General features: G+C 41.4%; 1 protein-coding gene across 1 annotated transcript in view; it reads left to right on the top strand.

Annotated features, from left to right (window-relative positions):
• Nucleotides 1–21,264, top strand: part of LOC124555571 (metal cation symporter ZIP14-like) — a 222,960-nt gene that overhangs the window by 103,833 nt on the left and 97,863 nt on the right. The gene's annotated exons all lie outside the window — the stretch shown is intronic.

Raw genomic sequence — 21,264 nt, 5'->3', positions numbered from 1 at the left:
CTGAAATGACACGTGTTTACAATTTTTGTTTGGTTGTAGATCTGGAAACATTTCATTTCATAAGCTATGGAAAAGTCATTTTTAGATACAGAATTTTCAAATGCAGTAAAAATAAGCTTAAAACAGCTTAACGACTTGTCCTTAGCGTAAGTTAGTTTAAGTTAGATTAAGTAGTGCGTAAACTTAGGGGCCGATGACCTTAGCAGTTTGGTCCCATAAGACCTTACCACAAATTTCCTATAAGGGACAATCAGAAAGTTCCCGTTCGAAAGCCGCACAGTCCAGAATCGGTATGCTGGTCAGACAAAATGGCCGTGAGTGTTGAGGTAATCATCCCACCGACGCGTCTGAAGAAACCAGATTGGTAAAACACCGTGTCTTGCAGTGTGAACAAGCCTATAACTGCCTGTTGCACATCCTCGTCCGACAGGGATTGTCGACCCTTCAAGGCCTTTTTTAAGGGATCGAAGGTGTGATAACCACATGGAGACAGATGAGGACTATAGGGCAGGTGCTCGAGTGTCTCCCACTTCTGGGATATGGGAACGTGATGAAGCAGCAGCAGCCATTGTCGCAGTTTTCGTTCCGCAACGGTGGTTTTCGACAGACATGCTGCCCCATAGCGTTCTTCTTTTCCCCATGGATGCCTAGCGCTGTTTATTCTTCGGCAGCTGAGAAAAGAAAAACAGTATGTTGGTTCTGTTTGGGCGTATTTGGTAATAACGTCACCGTAGCTCACGTTTCCGCGTCTACTTCGCACCCGTCGGGACGAATGTCACACTATTCCTTTGCCTTTTATTTTCTTTATTGGATTTCAATTCCCCCCACCAGAGGGGGGGGGGGAGTGGCGGGCTGGCAGGAGCGTAATATGCTGTTCTACAGCCTACAGAAAAGTTAAGAAACATAATGAGAATAGACACAAACAAAAAAAAAACAGGGGATAAAATGGTGACATTGTAAAAAAGCTGTAAAATGGCGGTAAGGTGTGGAATTTAAAATATAAAAAACACTGCGGTGACGATGCGGATGAAGAAGTAGACAGGCACAATTAAAAAACACGACGACAGTCTGGTTTCTGTTCGCATGAGATAAAAAACACAACTAGTGACAGTATGGCAGCTGTTCGCAACACTGACAGGGGACGCACAACACTGAACACTCACTTATAACAGGTGACAGGTGACTTATATACAGGTGACCAGGTGACACGGCGGCAGATGGGGGAGGAGGGGGGGTTGAGGACCCGGACCTATGACGGCGAAAAGAGGCAAGGAGAGGAAAAGAGAAAGGGGGGAGCCGATGGAGGGAGGGGACATAGAAAAGAGGTGGCTGGCCGGAAGCGAGAAGGAGTGGGAAAGGTAGTGGAGGTGAGAGCAGAAAGGACTCAGGGGAGAGAAAGGAGGCAGAGAAAGGGTAGGTGGGGAAAAAACAGGATGGAAGAGGGGGGGGAGAGGGAGGCTGGGGAACGGACAGTGGAAAGGAGGGGGAGGTGAGGATCAGAGTTGATAGGAGGGATAAATGGAGGGAGAGAGGGCATCATCCGGGAGGGAGAGTTAACGGAAGTCACCTTAGGAAAGGAGATGAAGGGTGTAGAGATGGAGGGTAGGGGGGACACAACAGTGAAGGCGTGGCAGAGGGCGGGGGCTGGAGAGGAGAGGAACAACCAGGGGATGAGGGGGATCAAGGCTGCAGGAGGTGTAGAGTATGCAGATATGTTCGAGGAATAGGGGCAGATGGGGGAAGGGAATCAGGCCATAGAGGATCCGCGTGAGGGACAGGAGGCGTATACGGAAGGTGAGGCAGAGTGCATGGTGCTTGAGGATGTGGAGGGACTTATAGAATTTGGGGGGAGGGGGGGGGTGGATAGCCAGGCGGGACTGGCATAACAGAGGATGGGACAGATTAAGGATTTGTAGGTGTGGAGGATGGTAGAGGGGTAGAGGGGTTCAACCCCCAGGTCCGGCCAGAGATTCCCTTGCCCATATAACTGTGCATATATACCCACAATGGTGTGGCACTACGTTGTATGTACACTGCAGCAACACTCTCAAATGGAAACTTTTTAAATGCCTCTTATAGATATAACACCAAATCAGACTTGTAAACAAAACTGTGTTTCTTTCCAAATCAATGCCGATTTCTTAATTTTATTTATGGATTCTTTCGTTACTTCTTGGTAGAACAATTCTGTACTTAATGTTGAAAGACAGGTGGACTAATTTTGTTCTACTCATTTTTGTTCATTTCAAATTAGTTTTCGGCTTATTGGGCTATCTTCAGGAAACAACTAGTGTCCCTTCCAGACTATAGTCAGTTTTTTTTCTGAATATGGCCCAATAAGCACAAAATTATTTTGAAATAAACAAAAACAGTTCACCGATGTTTTAAATTAATAAAACGAAACGTGTGTCGTAAAATAAACACACATTTTTTAGTAGATGCATAGAGCGATATTTAATAAGTAAAGTAATTGTACATCACCTACAGACACCATGAAAAATGTTCTGATGAAGAAATAGGCCTACATCCAGTCGTCGTTTCTTGATGATGTCCTGCTTCCTGGCGCACTCGCTTTCCATAGACTGATTCCCGAAAAACTGTTATGATGAGAAATAGGGTGGACTACCAGGAAACGTAGCTGTAACACTTCCTTGTTTTATCCTCATTCGTTCGCGGTTCGCCGTTAAAAGCCTTTCTGTTTCCTCGCAAGCGTAACTTATTTACCAAGCAACACTTTCCAATTCGAAATTGTTGGGTCAAATCTACAGCATCCCGGGTTCGATTCCCGGCGGGGTCAGGAATTTTCTCTGCCTCGTGATGGCTGGGTGTTGTGTGCTGTCCTTAGGTTAGTTAGGTTTAAGTAGTTCTAAGTTCTAGGGGACTGATGACCATAGATGTTAAGTCCCATAGTGCTCAGAGCCATTTGAACCAAATCTACAGCAACAGATTAGGGATGGCAGTTATCGCCGAAACCACCGGTTTTCGGTTGTATCGTTTTTTTTTTTAACCCAGTTTAACTTGACTGTCAAAACCGCTCAAAATAACTGGTTGCTGAAACAACCGATTTTCGATTTTCTATTCGTGTTATTTCCTGTGATAAACACAGAAATCTCACAAAGATCCTCAGACATGTGGATGTCTCAGTTACAATATACATAGAATCAAAATAGTAAATTTAATAGGCAAACAAAAGAAAACTTAATACGTCCACCGTTCGTTTTTTCTTTACCAAAAAGTGATAAGTGGTTGAATACTAAAAAAAAATCACCAGTATTGTCCTACCGATTCTAATTTTTTGAAACTCTGTTCAAAAAGCATGTTATAATCGGGGATCATAGCACTGTTTGGAAATTACAAATAGACAGCGCTTAAGGGTGAAAACTAAGGTTGAAGAACTCTGTCTTTCGTGTTAATTTCTCCGTTTTCAAGGCTGCAGCCAGATACAGGCATGTTAAGAGGGGCGTATGAAAAGTCCGTGCACAGTCCGAGAGAAGGCACCATGGGCGCGTATCGAGATCATGTTTAGTGAGTTGCATCTGTGATGAGAACGCACACCAAGTTTCAAGTATATTAGTCTATTTCTTTGTGTTTGGCATTCGTGTGAATTAAGGAAGTCGAGTGATTACCAAAAATTGGACGAAGAAGAATTTCGTGTGGTAATTAAACATTACTTTATGAATAGCAAAACGCCTCAATAGACTAAAGAGAAGCTTGATAATCATTACGGTGACTCTGCACCTTCGATTAGAACAGTTTATAAGTGGTTTCAAAATTTTTGGAGTGGCCATATGGACACAAGTCCATAAAATCCATGATATGGTGGTGGCTGACAGAAGAGTTAAGGTGCATGAGATTGCTAGTGCTGTGGGCATCTCCAATGAACGGGTACATAATATTTTGCATAAACATTTGGGCATGAGAAAGCTATCCGCAAGATGGGTTCCACGATTGCTCACGCTCGACCGAAAACGGAATCGTGTGAAGTGTTGCAAGGATGGTTTGCAGCTGTTCAGGAAGAATCTGCAGAACTTTAAGCGTCGTTTCGTCACTGTGGATCAAAAATGAATACATTACTATATTCCTGAGACCAAACAACAATCTACACAATTGGTTACCAAGGGAGAATCTGCACCAAAAGAGGCGAAGACGATTCCATCGGCCGGAAAGGTTATGGCGACTGTCTTTTGGGATTCGCAAGGGATAATCCTCATCGACTATCTGGAAAAGGGTAAAACTATTACAGGTGAATATTATTCATCGTTATTGGACCGTTTGAAAACCGAGCTGCAAGAAAAACGCCGGCGATTGGACCGCAAAAAGTCCTTTTCTATCACGACAATGCACCAGCACACACCTCAACAGTTGTGGTCGCAGAATTAATGGAAATAGGATTCCAACTCGTTTCACATCCCCCCTATTCTCCAGACTTGGCTCCCTCAGACTACTATTTGTTTCCCAATTTGAAGAAATGGCTGACGGGACATAGATTTTATTCAAACGAGGAGGTGACTGCAGCAACTAGTAGCTGTCTTGTAGACTTGGTCAATTCCTATTATTCGGAAGCGATCAACAAATTAGATCAGCATTGGGCGAAGCATATAAGTCTAAAAGGAGACTATGGGGGAAAATAAAAAAGGTTTACCCCAAACACGTAAGTAGTTTTTATTTTTGCACGGACTTTCAAACACCCCTCGTATGTAGACACACGTAACCGATCAGCTCTTCTATTTTTATTGCATAATATAAATGAACTGTTGTTAAGTTTTTAATTTGTTACTGTTACCGTAATTTCCTCCCCCTTTTAATATTTGATAAAAACGGCAGACATATCTTTAATCTTTCAAAGAAAATGAAGAGTTGTATTTCACTGCTGCGTAACTCTATAAAAATACTTCTAGACTATGGTTGATGCCATTCTGTAGCGCTGTAGCACAACAGATGTCTGAGACGACAGTGAGAAACCACCGTACAGACCAGGTGAAGCCAAGTCTTGCCCACTATATATATATATATATATATATATATATATATATATATATACCCGCGTTGCTTAAACGACACAAAGTACAAAGGACATTATTGTCTCAGCATTGCCGTACCAGTTCTTATGCAATGTGTCTGTTGCAACGTTATTACAGGGTGTTTCAAAAATGACCGGTATATTTGAAACGGCAATGAAAACTAAACGAGCAGCGATAGAAATACACCGTTTGTTGCAATATGCTTGGGACAACAGTACATTTTCAGGCGGACAAACTTTCGAAATTACAGTAGTTACAATTTTCAACAACAGATGGCGCTGCAAGGGATGTGAAAGATATAGAAGACAACGCAGTGTGTGGGTGCGCCATTCTGTACGTCGTCTTTCTGCTGTAAGCGTGTGCTGTTCACAACGTGCAAGTGTGCTGTAGACAACATGGTTTATTCCTTAGAACAGAGGATTTTTCTGGTGTTGGAATTCCACCGCCTAGAACACAGTGTTGTTGCAACAAGACGAAGTTTTCAACGGAGGTTTAATGTAACCAAAGGACCGAAAAGCGATACAATAAAGGATCTGTTTGAAAAATTTCAACGGACTGGGAACGTGACGGATGAACGTGCTGGAAAGGTAGGGCGACCGCGTACAGCAACCACAGAGGGCAACGTGCAGCTAGTGCAGCAGGTGATCCAACAGCGGCCTCGGGTTTCCGTTCGCCGTGTTGCAGCTGCGGTCCAAATGACGCCAACGTCCACGTATCGTCTCATGCGCCAGAGTTTACACCTCTATCCATACAAAATTCAAACGCGGCAACCCCTCAGCGCCGCTACCATTGCTGCACGAGAGACATTCGCTAACGATATAGTGCACATGATTGATGACGGCGATATGCATGTGGGCAGCATTTGGTTTACTGACGAAGCTTATTTTTACCTGGACGGCTTCGTCAATAAACAGAACTGACGGATATGGGGAACCAAAAAGCCCCATGTTGCAGTCCCATCGTCCCTGCATCCTCAAAAAGTACTGGTCTGGGCCGCCATTTCTTCCAAAGGAATCATTGGCCCATTTTTCAGATCCGAAACGATTACTGCATCACGCTATCTGGACATTCTTCGTGAATTTGTGGCGGTACAAACTGCCTTAGACGACACTGCGAACACCTCGTGGTTTATGCAAGATGGTGCCCGGCCACATCGCACGGCCGACGTCTTTAATTTCCTGAATGAATATTTCGATGATCGTGTGATTGCTTTGGGCTATCCGAAACATACAGGAGGCGGCGTGGATTGGCCTCCCTATTCGCCAGACATGAACCCCTGTGACTTCTTTCTGTGGGGACACTTGAAAGACCAGGTGTACCGCCAGAATCCAGAAACAATTGAACAGCTGAAGCAGTACATCTCATCTGCATGTGAAGCCATTCCGCCAGACACGTTGTCAAAGGTTTCGGGTAATTTCATTCAGAGACTACGCCATATTATTGCTACGCATGGTGGATATGTGGAAAATATCGTACTATAGAGTTTCCCAGACCGCAGCGCCATCTGTATTTGAAAATTGTAACTACTGTAATTTCGAAAGTTTGTCTGCCTGAAAATGTACTGTTGTCCCAAGCATATTGCAACAAACGGTGTATTTCTATCGCTGCTCGTTTAGTTTTTATTGCCGTTTCAAATATACCGGTCATTTTTGAAACACCGTGTAAAATGGCACTGATCACTTTTCTCATTCTGTGTAATGATGCAATATTTCAAACCAATGGAAATTTTACGAATAAAAATTGCTCCTTTTTTTAAAATGATTATTTAAAAACGAAAAATTTTAGCACTGCTGCTATGGCCAATCGATATCGTGATTTTTTATCGGTTATTAATGAAAAATTAAAAACACTTCTTATAACCGAGACCAAACAAATAACGAAAAACACCTGTTATTCAGAACTAAAATACCGGTATCTGTTTTAACCAGACAGTTTTTCCCGTCCCAACAACAGATCAGCAAACGCTCTACCATTTCTTTGGCCATAAAGTTCCGTTAATGCGTAAAACATTCTAGAGTCAGCTTCATAATAGCCTTGTCATCAAGGATGTTCAGAAAAGAAAAAAACGTTCTGATACGTGATCCAGGATTTAGTGTAGAATACAATAGGTTAGCTTTTACCTGTGAGACTATCAACCAACATAGCGACCAACACGTCACAAATTCACGCGTATTGTGACGATTAAAGCGTCGGAACACCGTGGAAATGTCTGTTAATACATTCATCCCCCTGTGAGACATCATGGAAAATGTTTGCGGCCGGCTACGAAACCATAATTGCGCCCAGGCGTGCACCTCTTCGACCGTCCGAAGTGAATCGATAGCCACGAATGTCTTTTTCAGGGCTCCAAAAATATTAAAATCACGTGCGAATGGATAGAGACTGTATGGAGGATGTGTGAAGACTTCTCAGTGAAACTTCTGCAGCCTCGTCGAAACAACCAGGCTACAAAATGCTCGTCCACACATTGCCTAGGATGCCAAGCCCTTACATATTCTCCGTACAGACCCGATGTCTCCACCCCCGGATTCTATATTTTTGGAGCCCCGAAGACAAGACAGGAATTCGTGGCTGTCGATTTGCTTCGGACGAAGTGGTACAATCGTGGTTACACAGTCAACTGAAAACGTTTTTCCATGAAGGCTTTGATCGTCTTGTCTCACTTTGGGACAAATGTGTTAACATTTATGGCGATTACTTTTGGCCGGCCGAAGTGGCCGTGCGGTTAAAGGCGCTGCAGTCTGGAACCGCCAGACCGCTACGGTCGCAGGTTCGAATCCTGCCTAGGGCATGGATGTTTGTGATGTCCTTAGGTTAGTTAGGTTTAGCTAGTTCTAAGTTCTAGGGGACTAATGACCTCAGCAGTTGAGTCCCATAGTGCTCAGAGCCATTTGATTACTTTTGAAATAATAAACAGTTTATTTTCTTTTCTTCCAAATGTCTCATTTTCATTTGGCTCCCCCTTACACACAGAACAGAAAGCGTTGGTCATTCGCGCTCAGCCAAAGCGAGCAATGCAATGTGACGGCCAAGGAAAATAACTACGTTACTTCCTCGCCTAATTGTTATATGTTATTGCGTACTCCTGATGTCTGTGCTATAAGACCACAAAACATAGCTTCTTTCCCAGACACGAGCCGACTGTGCGTCTATTATTTAATCCTAGTAAGGAAGAAGTATAAAGTGAAGGCGTCCGCCGAAAGGGATTGCTCAGTTTTTAAAACCCGGAGAAGACGTCAGCGGAAGCCGTTAGCTGGCGAGTAAATCGGAAATCCCGGTTAGCGAGCTTCCTCCGGTGGTGTTATTAGTTGGTGGCGCTGAGTCAATCTGCACTCACCCGGATGAAGCGAATGAGGGGCTACACTGATGTGTCATCTGCAGGACAACCATGTACGCAATTTCCCAACACCTAGTCCAGCACTCGTGTGACACGGAGCAGTACATCCTTTATGTAAAATCAGCATGATCCATTCCTCGTAAATACTACTACATCGCCTTAGGAAAATAAACACTTTTCTTATATATTGTAATGTAGGTGAGTAGCAGTACTTTTAAATAACGGTGGATTTGTGTGTCTCAAGTAATAGATTCATTGGTAATGTACAAAATGACGATAGGCGCCGGCCGGGGTGGTCGAGCGGTTCTAGGCGCTACAGTCTGGAACCGCGCGACCGCTGCGGTCGCAGGTTCGAATCCTGCTTCGGGCATGGATGTATGTGATGTCCTTAGGTTTAAGTAGTTCTTAGTTCTAGGGGACTGATGACCACAGAAGTTAAGTCCCATAGTGCTCAGAGCCATTTTTTGACGATAGGCTAAAAGGCAATACCCTTCGAGTACTTCCTTATCCAAGCTGTGTCTGCTTTTATTCAGTAGATATTATTTTTTTAAATATGGTCGAATTAATAGCAATAGATATAGTTCGCTGAATCGATACACAACTGGAAAATTAACTTGCATTATGGTAGAAACGAGCGTTCGCAAAGTGCTTCTTGTCTCTAATGGCAACAACTACATGTTGTAGTTGCAACATTGATGTTCCGAAAGAGAATTTTTTCTGGTTAGTTACAATATATTTATTTCATAGTTATGAATTCAACTTCCGTTCAACCCCTCATTCCACTTCTTCCTGGCTCCCACGTTTAACGAGTTGCATGCCACCTTCCGTGAATTAAATATCTATAGGAGGTAAAGAGACGTTTCTTACCTTCCTGGGCCTTTCAGACAACACAATGCGAATAAGCCCCATAAAACTTAAAGACAGCTTTAAGCGAGACTTGTTATACACTATCAGTTTCTATGCATGTCGTGTTAGACAAGGTTACTAGATGATTAAGCATCTTTGCTTTCGTCACAAACGGAGCAGAGAAGAATAAGAAATCACTCCATCGACAACATGGATTGGAAAGGAGGAAATCCACTGACATAAGCAACTACGACAAAGGTCAGGTTGGCATGACTCAGTGCCTGGTCGACTGCTCGCCTTCTACTGTCGTAGCTGTCTGTGGGAAGTAGCTGAAGGACAGTCAAATCACGAGTAGGTGACAAGGCGACAGAATGTGGAGGTCGGAGGCTTGCCTGCTCGGTAAAACAGGATAGGTGACGATCTGAGGACAAAGTGCAGTGCTGCTGCAGGCACAAGTGTTTCGGAGCACACAGTTCGGTGCATATTCCCATGTTCACTCAAATACATCATCAATTACCATTGCCGTGGACACGGGAGCATCAGGAATGGACCATGAATCAATGGAAACGACTCTCCTGGCTAGATAAATCACGTTCCTTGCTACACCAGGTCGATGATCGTGTCCAGGTATGCCATTATCCGAGTGAGTGGCTGCTCGAAACGTGCACCACGCCGTGGGCACAGGCCATTGGGAGCAATATTACGATGTGGAAGACTTTCAACTGGGCTTCCATGGGAAGTATTGTAGTAATCAAAGGACCCATGACAACTATGGACTATGTGCACATTATCACAGACCACCAGCATCCTTTCACGCTTGACGTCTTCCCCGATGACGTCTTCCAGCGGAGTAACTGTTTGTGTCACGAGGCCAGAGAAGCACTGATTTCTTGGCCACCAAATCAACACCGACTCAAAGGAAGGCCTCGGCGCTTGCTGGTGACGTCACGTCAGCTAGGCACGGCGAAAGCCAGGTCTGTTGCAGGTAGAAACGCCTGGGCGTGCTTATCACTATAAATCTCTTACTTTTGGACAAACTGTTTGGTATTGTTTTGGATTCTGCAGTTTTATTTAGATGAAAGATTTTCTTACTATGGTAAAGCTACAAATGAAGATCATAGTTCTGTATTACTGAATCCTGTCGAAACAAACGTAGATCAATATAAGAAGATGCTTTACCCCATTGCAAGCTTCGGAAATTTTACATTCAAGAAACTATATTTACTTGATCCATTTTGTTATCGGAACTTACCCCAACCCCCTTACAATGAACTCGTTTCTTTTATTTATATATTTATTTTCGTTTGACATCGTCACTGGAAATGTGAACTAATTTACATGTGTAAATGTCCGACTGTTGCCAGCCATTAGATTATAGTCGTTTTCAACGAAAGGAATTCTAAACAGGAAACAAAATAGCTTCATAAATCGAAAATACTGCTGAACTTAAACTTTTTTAAACATGCACATTAGAAAAGATAAGTATTCCCCTCTTGCAACTGAAAGGAGAAACTTTATAAGATAAAAAAATTTTATTTGATAAAACAAGTATCTCTCTTTTGCATCTTCTTCTGTCCCCCATCCCCTCCCCTAACGTGTACAATCGCAAGACATTTCATTAACATTCAGTGCTCCTCACCCCATAGTCAACCAAGATACCTAAAGAAGAGCACCAATATGTTCACAGTTTCTTGTAAAAGCAACCCAGTACTAACGTAACTTCCTCCAATTTACAAATAAGGTAAAGAAGCACGAATTCTGTTGCTGCTGGACCATGAAATTGTTTTTGTATCACAATCCTTAAAACAGGTGGAAATTTAAGTTCAGGAGTACCCTATTTGTTAAGAAGTGTAATGAATTGCATAATTAATTGATTGCAGTAATCTCTCAGAACGATGTGTGTTGGTCAACTACCGCCAATAGTTTCACATTTTCCTGTGTCAGAGAGGGAGTATGCCTGCAACAGACCTGGCGTTCGCCGTGCCTAGCTGACACGACGTCACGAACAAGCGCCGAGGCCTTCCTTTGAGTTGGTGTTGACCAAATTCGCCTGATCTGAACCTCATGGAACATGAGCTCCACAACTGTGTACCACTGATTTGTAATTTAAGGGAACTGCTTACCTGTTTGTATGTGTCTGGTGTTAGATACCTCTGGAAACCCATCTAGCGCTTTTCAAATCCATAACATGCAGAATTGCTGCTGTATTCCCTTCTGAAGGTGGGCCAACATGTTACTAAGCGGGTGATCATAATGTTTTGGCTCATCATTGTATATTGAGTATAACTGGAGCACACAGACTTTCTTGCTGAAGGCTAGTCTTCTGTAGTCTCCGTCAACTACACTGTCCTTGGAAATCGAAGACGAACCTGTGATTTTGCAGAAGTGTGGCGATACCCTGGTTTGTTTTAAAGTCCTTGGTCAGGTTTGTTTTAAAGTCCTTGGTCAGGTAGCAGACCTTCGGTAGTAGGTCTGGCGGTTTTCAGTGACATATGCCACTGATATCAAGCAGGAATACCAAAAATTTGTCACCACGTTATCATATTTTAATTATTATCAGAAGCATTTTCAAAATTTAATGACAATCATTTGGCTATAAGCTTTATATTAATGCATATTAATATTTCTTAAGCAACCTTGTCTAAAACTGTACACAGTTTATCACTTACTACAACATTGGCATATGTGAAAACTAAATAATCTCAGCATCTGGAAATGTAATCAATGAAAGGTTATTAATCACACAAGTAACAGCAACTATCTGAGAATCAAAACTTGAGGTATATCACCTTCTCATTCAAGTAACGGCTGATTGATTCATGGATCTTTATTGATCCACTTTTTTTCATGTTAAGAAAGATGTGACTCTGATCAGTATCATTGCCTGTGACGCTACAGCATTATAATTTACTTCTAAGAATAATTTGGTAATGATCAGTTTAGGGTTGTGTGGGTCCAGTAGCACTGATAACATGTGGAGGTCCCTATTAACTTTTTTCAAAGTTATTTTATTTTCATATAATATATAAAGGAACTGCCAAATAAAATTTCTCTAAGAGAAGCTAAGCACAGTGATTTTGCGACATCTGAATGACTAACATAATAAAGATTGTGTCAAGACATTAAAATTACCCATCAAAGCTGAATTTTTCTAGCTCCATTCACATAGTAAGGCTAAACCACTGTTTAGCCAAGTAATGTGTTCAGTGGCACCCCATGTTTTGTATCCATTCCAAGTAACAAAATTGTAAAGTGTAAACCAACTGAGGATATTGCCCAGTAAGATATCAAAACTGTCAGATCATCAACCCCAGGTTGTTGAGAGATGGTTCTGTTGGTCAGCCTCAATGTGGTTACCCAGGGGATAATACTCACACTCATCTAGGCATGAAACAACACATCTGTATTATTGCACTACGACACAAATAGATTTCAGCACTCATCCATCATACATCATTTTCCAAAATTATCAACAAGGTGATGCATTCTAGAATAGTATCTCACCTGAGCAACAATGATATCCTCAGCAAACCACAATTTGGATTTCAGAAGAGATGCTCTACTGAGAATGTCATTTACATGTTCACCCACCAAATTTTACAAGCATTAAATAACAAAATATCATTGGCTGCTATTTTCTGCAACCTATCTAAGGCATTTGAGTGTGTGAATCATAGTATTCTCCTAGATAAACTGAGGTTTTATGGGATTGATGGTATAGCCGACCAATGGATTATATCATATTTAACCAAAATAAACACACAGTTATACCATACTTTGTAATTCAAACATTGTAATCTGGGGACATTATTCTAAATGGCGAGAAATCGTACTAATATGGGGTTCCCCAAGGCTCAGTCTAAGGTATGCTGTTGTTCCTCATATATGTAAATAATTTTCCATGTAATATACAACAAGCAGGATTAGTTCTTTTCACAGGTTTACTAGTATTGCAATTAATCTAATCACACATACTACAAGAGAAGAAATGATAAACAATGTTCCTAAATATGTCATTAACTTGTTTTCTGCATATGATCTCAGTTTTAAAAAGACACAACCTATTCAGTTCTGCAAATCTGGAGGTACTACACCAATGATAAGCCTGTCCATATTGTGTCCATATTAATGAGTACCAAACCGAAAAAAGCCCATTTTGGAACATGTAAAACAATTTAGTTCAACCACATTTGCACTTATAATCACAGCAAATCTTGCGGAGAGACAAATCAGTAAGTTGACATACACTCCTGGAAATGGAAAAAAGAACACATTGACACCGGTGTGTCAGACCCACCATACTTGCTCCGGACACTGCGAGAGGGCTGTACAAGCAATGATCACACGCACGGCACAGCGGACACACCAGGAACCGCGGTGTTGGCCGTCGAATGGCGCTAGCTACGCAGCATTTGTGCACCGCCGCCGTCAGTGTCAGCCAGTTTGCCGTGGCATACGGAGCTCCATCGCAGTCTTTAACACTGGTAGCATGCCGTGACAGCGTGGACGTGAACCGTATGTGCAGTTGACGGACTTTGAGTGAGGGCGTATAGTGGGCATGCGGGAGGCCGGGTGGACGTACCGCCGAATTGCTCAACACGTGGGGCGTGAGGTCTCCACAGTACATCGATGTTGTCGCCAGTGGTCGGCGGAAGGTGCACATGCCCGTCGACCTGGGAGCGGACCGCAGCGACGCACGGATGCACGCCAAGACCGTAGGATCCTACGCAGTGCCGTAGGGGACCGCACCGCCACTTCCCGGCAAATTAGGGACACTGTTGCTCCTGGGGTATCGGCGAGGACCATTCGCAACCGTCTCCATGAAGCTGGGCTACGGTCCCGCACACCGTTAGGCCGTCTTCCGCTCATGCCCCAACATCGTGCAGCCCGCCTCCAGTGGTGTCGCGACAGACGTGAATGGAGGGACGAATGGAGACGTGTCGTCTTCAGCGATGAGAGTCGCTTCTGCCTTGGTGCCAATGATGGTCGTATGCGTGTTTGGCGCCGTGCAGGTGAGCGCCACAATCAGGACTGCATACGACCGAGGCACACAGGGCCAACACCCGGCATCATGGTGTGGGGAGCGATCTCCTACACTGGCGATACACCACTGGTGATCGTCGAGGGGACACTGGATAGTGCACGGTACATCCAAACCGTCATCGAACCCATCGTTCTACCATTCCTAGACTGGCAAGGGAACTTGCTGTTCCAACAGGACAATGCACGTCCGCATGTATCCCGTGCCACCCAATGTGCTCTAGAAGGTGTAAGTCAACTACCCTGGCCAGCAAGATCTCCGGATCTGTCCCCCATTGAGCATGTTTGGGACTGGATGAAGCGTCATCTCACGCGGTCTGCACATCCAGCACGAACGCTGGTCCAACTGAGGCGCCAGGTGGAAATGGCATGGCAAGCCATTCCACAGGACTACATCCAGCATCTCTACGATCGTCTCCATGGGAGAATAGCAGCCTGCATTGCTGCGAAAGGTGGATATACACTGTACTAGTGCCGACATTGTGCATGCTCTGTTGCCTGTGTCTATGTGCCTGTGGTTCTGTCAGTGTGATCATGTGATGTATCTGACCCCAGGAATGTGTCAATAAAGTTTCCCCTTCCTGGGACAATGAATTCACAGTGTTCTTATTTCAATTTCCAGGAGTGTATTTTGGATATTTTCATTCAGTAATGGCATATGGAATAATGTTCAGGATAACACATTTTTAAGAAAGAAAGTCTTCAGTGCACAAAAATGTGCTGTAAGAATAATATGTGGTGCTCACCATGATCATCTTGCAGACATCTGTTTAAGGAGTTAGGTTGCTTCACACTATGTTTATTCTTTCATGAAGTTTGTTGTTAATAACCAACTGCAATTCAAGAGGCACAATGATGTGCATAATTAAAATACCAGAAGAAAAAAGATATTACTTATGCGATTTAAAGTTGCCTTTAGCACAAAAACTGGTACACAGTGCTGCAGTTAAAATTTTTGATCACATATTCAGTGGTATAAAATGTCTGAAAGACAGGAAACTAACATTTTAAAATAAACTGAAAAAGTTTCTCCCTGACAACTCCTTCATCAGTTCTGTAGAAGAATGTCCATCATTGTAATGTGTAAAAGGTGGTGTGTAGGAATTACTAACTTGCATCTGTTTGTATAAAATAAACAAATAAAAAAAGGACACTAGGGAGCATTTTTACAAAATAATTTGTGGTGTGAGTATAAATGACTCATTCCACATCATTACAATTTATCATTTAAAATACCCATAGAACATTAAACTAACCACTGCAACTAATCCACTTGTAGATGTAATGGTTATTAATCCTGTTTATACAAAATACATACAGATCATCTGTACAAGAAATGGCCGTGGTATAATCAAATTGCAAATATTCAGTACAATATTTATGACACAACATGCTCTCATAAATACTTAAGAGACCCACAATTTTCACCCACATTAATTTACTGTAGTACTGTCACAAATCCAAAACATGTGTTGCACTTGACTTTTACAAAAACGATTGTCCATTACAAAAAAAAAAAAAAAAAAATACTTCAAGAATACTACCTACTTAGCCTGTGTATACAACAAAACTGATCCCTGTGTTCTTACTCTTGTTTCCACCTAGTGAGAGAGTAAGAAAACCACTGCTCCAGGTTTTTACCATCACTCAAATTACCAGCTGAAAGAACTGACAGTCGCCCATTGTTACAGGCACTTGCTTGTACTGATTGTCTTGAAATTGTTTGCAAATTATTGCAACTCATTCTAAAAGTTAAAACCCACATGTTATAAACTTACAAGTTTAGGCTTGCAGATACTACCAAATTTCGCTAAACTCTCCACAGCATTGTCCACCGTACACATCCTAACACACTGGTATAGTCTGATGTATGCCATGCTTAGTGGTAGAAGCTGCTAACCTAAACCTATTGCATTTGGAAAGTGGTAATGCGCACACTGGCATATATGAGTGTGTTAAATGTAAAAACATGCAAGAAAATTTTACAGAAAAGCATAGAAACATGGTAGAAAAACATACTGTAATGGCACACTGTGGTTTAACCAAAAATTAGTGAGAGAAATATAAAACATAACTGCAACAATAGCACTAAGTGAACTAGATCATCACTAATCTTAATTCAAAGGAATAGTTGCAGATTTTTAGGAGCAGTAATAACAGTAACAACAGTAATAATGTTAATGTTATTAGTCCATTACAGCAATAGACAATGTCACACATATACTACAATACAAAAATACAAATGAACAATGGAAACTCCAGAATAGAATGATGACAATATTATGAAAAAGATAGATTGCTACTCACCATATAGAAGAGAGGTTGAGTTGCAGACAGGCAAAACAAACAGTCTTTTTGTCATGTCACAACTCAACATCTCCTCTATATTGTAAGTACAATACAACTGGTAACTTAAAGGAAACAACATTACCATGTCATATTACAGTTGATAAATTCTTTTACATCATAGAAGGTGTGGGCAACTAATCAGTTATGCAGTGTTTGTTTGAATGCTTGTTCTGATAAATCTTGTATAGATTTTGGAATCTTACTAAATAATTTGTGCCCCATGAGTTCATAAATGTTAAGTGATTCTGAGAGCCTCTGATATGGAGTATGAATGTATCAACTGCTTCTTGTTTTGTACCAATGTACATTTTCTATTTTCTTTGTGTTTGGCTTCTGTTAACTTCTTCCTTGTATAAATTAAAACACACACACAGACACATACAGACACACACAGAGACACACACACACACACACACAAACACACACACACACACACACACACACACACACACACACACACAGAGAGAGAGAGAGAGAGAGAGAGAGAGAGAGAGAGAGAGAGAGAGAGAGAGAGAGAGACAGAGACAGAGACACATACACAGACACCACAAGGGGTTCTGAGGTACCAGGTATTGACGAATGCTGAAACACCTATATTAATACATGGTGTAGCCTCCGTGGGCAGCAATGCAGATGCTCACAGATGAGAAGGGCTGAAGTGGGTCTAGTGTGTCTTGGACAAATGCACTCTATGAGACAGCAATCACCAGGTTTACACTGTACGCACGTATAACCATTACTTGCAGGCAGACACAGACAGAATCTTCTTTCATTGCTGAAGACCACAACACACCATTCCATCTTCCAAGTGATCCTTTTATGTGCATGCCCATAGACCCACTAATAATAACTGGTTCACAACAATGTTGACACATCTGGGCTCCCAAACCCTCTCATCTGTACTGTGGTAGCTGTACGATCTGCCATTGCTGCCCTTACAATATAATGACCCTGGCAGGTATTTGTATTGCGTGGATATCATCTATGGGTGTGAGAATGTTCATGTGAACACTGATATGAACATCATCGCATAACTTGCGTGGCAATGCTCCAAAAGCACTGTCCTGCCACTTAGAAGGCCACAATTTGACACCTTTCAAACTCACTTAGTTGGCTGTTGGAAGCATGGGTGCATCTCCATTGGTGAACAATGTTGAAACCATTGTCAGTACATCTGCAATTACCCCAGGTGGAATATACCATCATCAGGTCAAATCGACATTGTCTTTCCAGGTGTACTAATTTTGTTCCCAGCAGTGGATTTGTGGTGGTATGTGTACCTCTGATGACAAAAAATCAGAACTAAAGGTTTAGAGATGTGGTACTTTATTTTTTATCAGTACAAATGTTGTACTCACACTTTTAAAATGCACAGAAAAGCATTAAAATAATGTTTTTAGAAGTTAAATTTCAAAAACACTCCCCCCCCCCATCAACCTAGAAGGTCACAGTACCAGAAGCTCTTTTTTAACAAATCTGATGAAAGTGGAAGTTTGAGAGAAGGTATACTATCACTGGTGATGGTGCACCTTCACTGACCCGTTTAGTGAAAGTGGATTGTTGGTTCCAGTTTTACTGCTGAACAATACACATTCATTATGAGTAGTGCACCATCACTAATGAAGGTATACTGCCACTGTGCTTCGTAAGTTGAATTTTGTAAGCTGAAACTTGGAAACAGTCATTTTATATAAAATTCATTTGTTGCAGCAAGGACATGCACCATGCACCATGGCATTTACAGTTGCACAACACTTTTTTTTTTTTTTCAAATGCAAATATCATAGTGTGATAGTGTGACATTTGTGATGGCAGTTGCATTTGAAGAATCTCTGGCTGCTTTCCACTGACTGAGATGTTGCAACTGTCCTCAGGGCAACAGTTTTCTCTGATGGAACTTCCTTCTCTGAGTTTATTCTAAGAGAGCAAGTACTGAACTGGGACCTGAAACAAAATGTTGTCACAGTCACAGCTGCATATCATATTGTCCCTTTTTGAAGTATTTAAAAACAATCAATTTATTACATTATGCGAAGGTGGTCCAGCACTGCCTCTCTCATCCAAGTTTGGTAGAAGCCATCAGCCATTCTCTTGAGGACGACACCTAGGATCGACCTTGTATCTCTTCTTCTTTGACTGAAGTCGGAAATTATAACCCTCATCGTACATCCCTTTTCCACTGGTAGCAAACGAAGATCTGAACACTGCTGCATTCTTTGTGCCTGTTCTTCGAAGCACTTGTATGCCTCAGTTCCACATTTTTCAATAGCTTGAATTCACTCATCTGAATCATCAGGCAGTATTCATTACTGTCTGGAACACATTCTTTTTCTCTGTACTCAACTTCTGTTCCTGTTGGTATGTTATCCTCTTGCACTGGAGATTTGCTATCCTGCAGCGTTTGAGCCCCTTTCTCTCTGCTAACACCCACTTGATTAATTATATTTTCATTGTTGTCCTCAGGGTGGACATTCACTGATGCTTGGAGATAAACTTGATGAAGACAAACCATGTTTAGGAGGGCATCCTAACATCACTTTGTAGGTGGACCTTTTAATTCCAAAATGTGTTGTGTTGTGCATCCATGTAGTTAGCATATTTTATAGGTCCTGATTTGCTCTCTCTATGCTGCCTTGGCTCTGGCTGTGTCTAGGTTTATTACGCACAGTCTTAAAATTGGGCCATATTTCAGCTACGTGGCTCATTATTTTGCTAACAAACTCTTGACCAATGTCTGACTGGAACACTGAGGGAACACCTAACAATGTAAAAATGTCAATAACAATATTGCATACCTCCTCAGCTGTTATGGACTTCAGTGGCCTGAGAACAACCAATTTAGTGAGAATTTATAGTCTCCATCTGGTTGCGACTGGGAGTCGTGAGATCAATTTGACATCTGGAATTTAATTCTTTGAACATCTTGGGCTTCACTACTATTTCTTTCTTTTGACCTTTTTGTTTTTGTAAACAAGGCTCGCATAAGTTCTGATAAATCTGGATGCCACTGAAGGTTGTATTATGGTACTCTGACTTAAAAAAGTTTTTCATTCCATCAGGTCCACCATGGCCAGATGTTACTTGAGCACCATGCAGAATATCACACAGTTCTTCATAATAAATATAGTTCTTAATGTTGCCTTCTTCAGTAACAGGTTGTATTAATCTCATTATTCCATTCACCTTGAGCAGTTCATATCTCTTCAAAAACATGTAGTCATAGCTGTCTTTCTTTTGTCCAGAATTTAGTGATAAGGCTCATACATTCCTCTGTCCATGAAGACACAGTTGTAATTGGGGTTTCCACATGCCACTCTAATACATTTGTAGAATTTCGCAGATTCAACCATAACTGCACTGCTGTCAACCATAGCTGCAATGCTGTATAACATAACAATAACCAACTGATGACAATTATATTCATGTCAATATATGGTACCATTGTACCATTAATAATCTACTTGTCATGCTCACAGCTAGGGTTTCATCATAAAATAATACCATATGCTACTATGCTTTGAAAAAATGAAAATAAGATGTTCTAATATATATTTCAGGACCACAACCCATAAGTTGCCTTAACAAAAATATTACTTGTATTTTATCCATCCTCAGCAACTGTAGATGTATGTAACAAAACAATAAGAAACCGGCTTCATAAAAGAAATTTAAGTTATTTATTGGTTTTGGGCACATAGTGCCTTTCTTCAGATGGTTATACCTATTGCATTACTTGTGAGTGTCAACAATATCAACAATAAGATGCATGCAGCAAAATGTTATACTGATTTTGTAGAGATACTATGAACCACATGACCATGGCATTTTGCTATATGCATATTATTGTTAACACTCACAATTAATGTGGTAGGTATGAACTTCTAAAAAAAGGACACTAAGTGCTTGAAACTAGTAAAGAAATTAAATTTCTTTTATGCAACTTGTTGCTTATTATTTTGTTACCTTAAACACATTAATCTTGACAACTGACCACTAATATATTTTACATATTGACCCCAAGATAATTTATCATCTAAACATGTCACCAATACTCTGGTTATCTGGCTTTTTTGCTTAGTGGCCTATGTCATTTGGTGCTGGTGGTATATCAACAAATGGTTATTAGGCAAGTTTTGTCAATGATATAAAGTAAATAATGACTGCTGAGAATATGTTGGTGAGAAAAAAACTGACTGGAGTGGAAAATAAATAAATCTCTTGTACTGATCTGCAATACCTAAAATGTGCTCCAATAATCTAGAATTTCAGTGGATGGAATATTTAAGTGTTCAAAAACACACATACTTTTTCCTATGTCTCAAAACTGTGGTTAAAGCTGTGAAATGAGCTCCAATGCTACTGGTATTGTAGTCTATGCCTGATCTGCAAGTCATCCCAGGATTCTATCCTGCAAAACAGGATCCAGCTGGATTCTTTTGGGCATCACATTAGAAATGCCATCAAAAGACTACACTCTCTCACAAAAAAGCAAACATGGCTAAAATGTTATGGGGCTAATTCATTGATTTTCCTTATCTTTGAATTATGCGCAGTTTGGAGGCAAGATCAGACTTTTGAAACTACAATTGTGGTTTCTTCTCAGACAGAACAATTTCTCTTATTTCGTTAAATATGGATCAAAAAAGTTTTTTGCCCTCCAGTAATTTGATA

The sequence above is a fragment of the Schistocerca americana genome, chromosome X, assembly GCF_021461395.2.
Source record: "Schistocerca americana isolate TAMUIC-IGC-003095 chromosome X, iqSchAmer2.1, whole genome shotgun sequence".
Classification (NCBI taxonomy): Eukaryota; Metazoa; Arthropoda; class Insecta; order Orthoptera; family Acrididae; genus Schistocerca; species Schistocerca americana.
The sequence above is the reverse complement of the archived record's forward strand: the minus strand, read 5'-3'. Positions and strand labels throughout refer to the sequence as shown.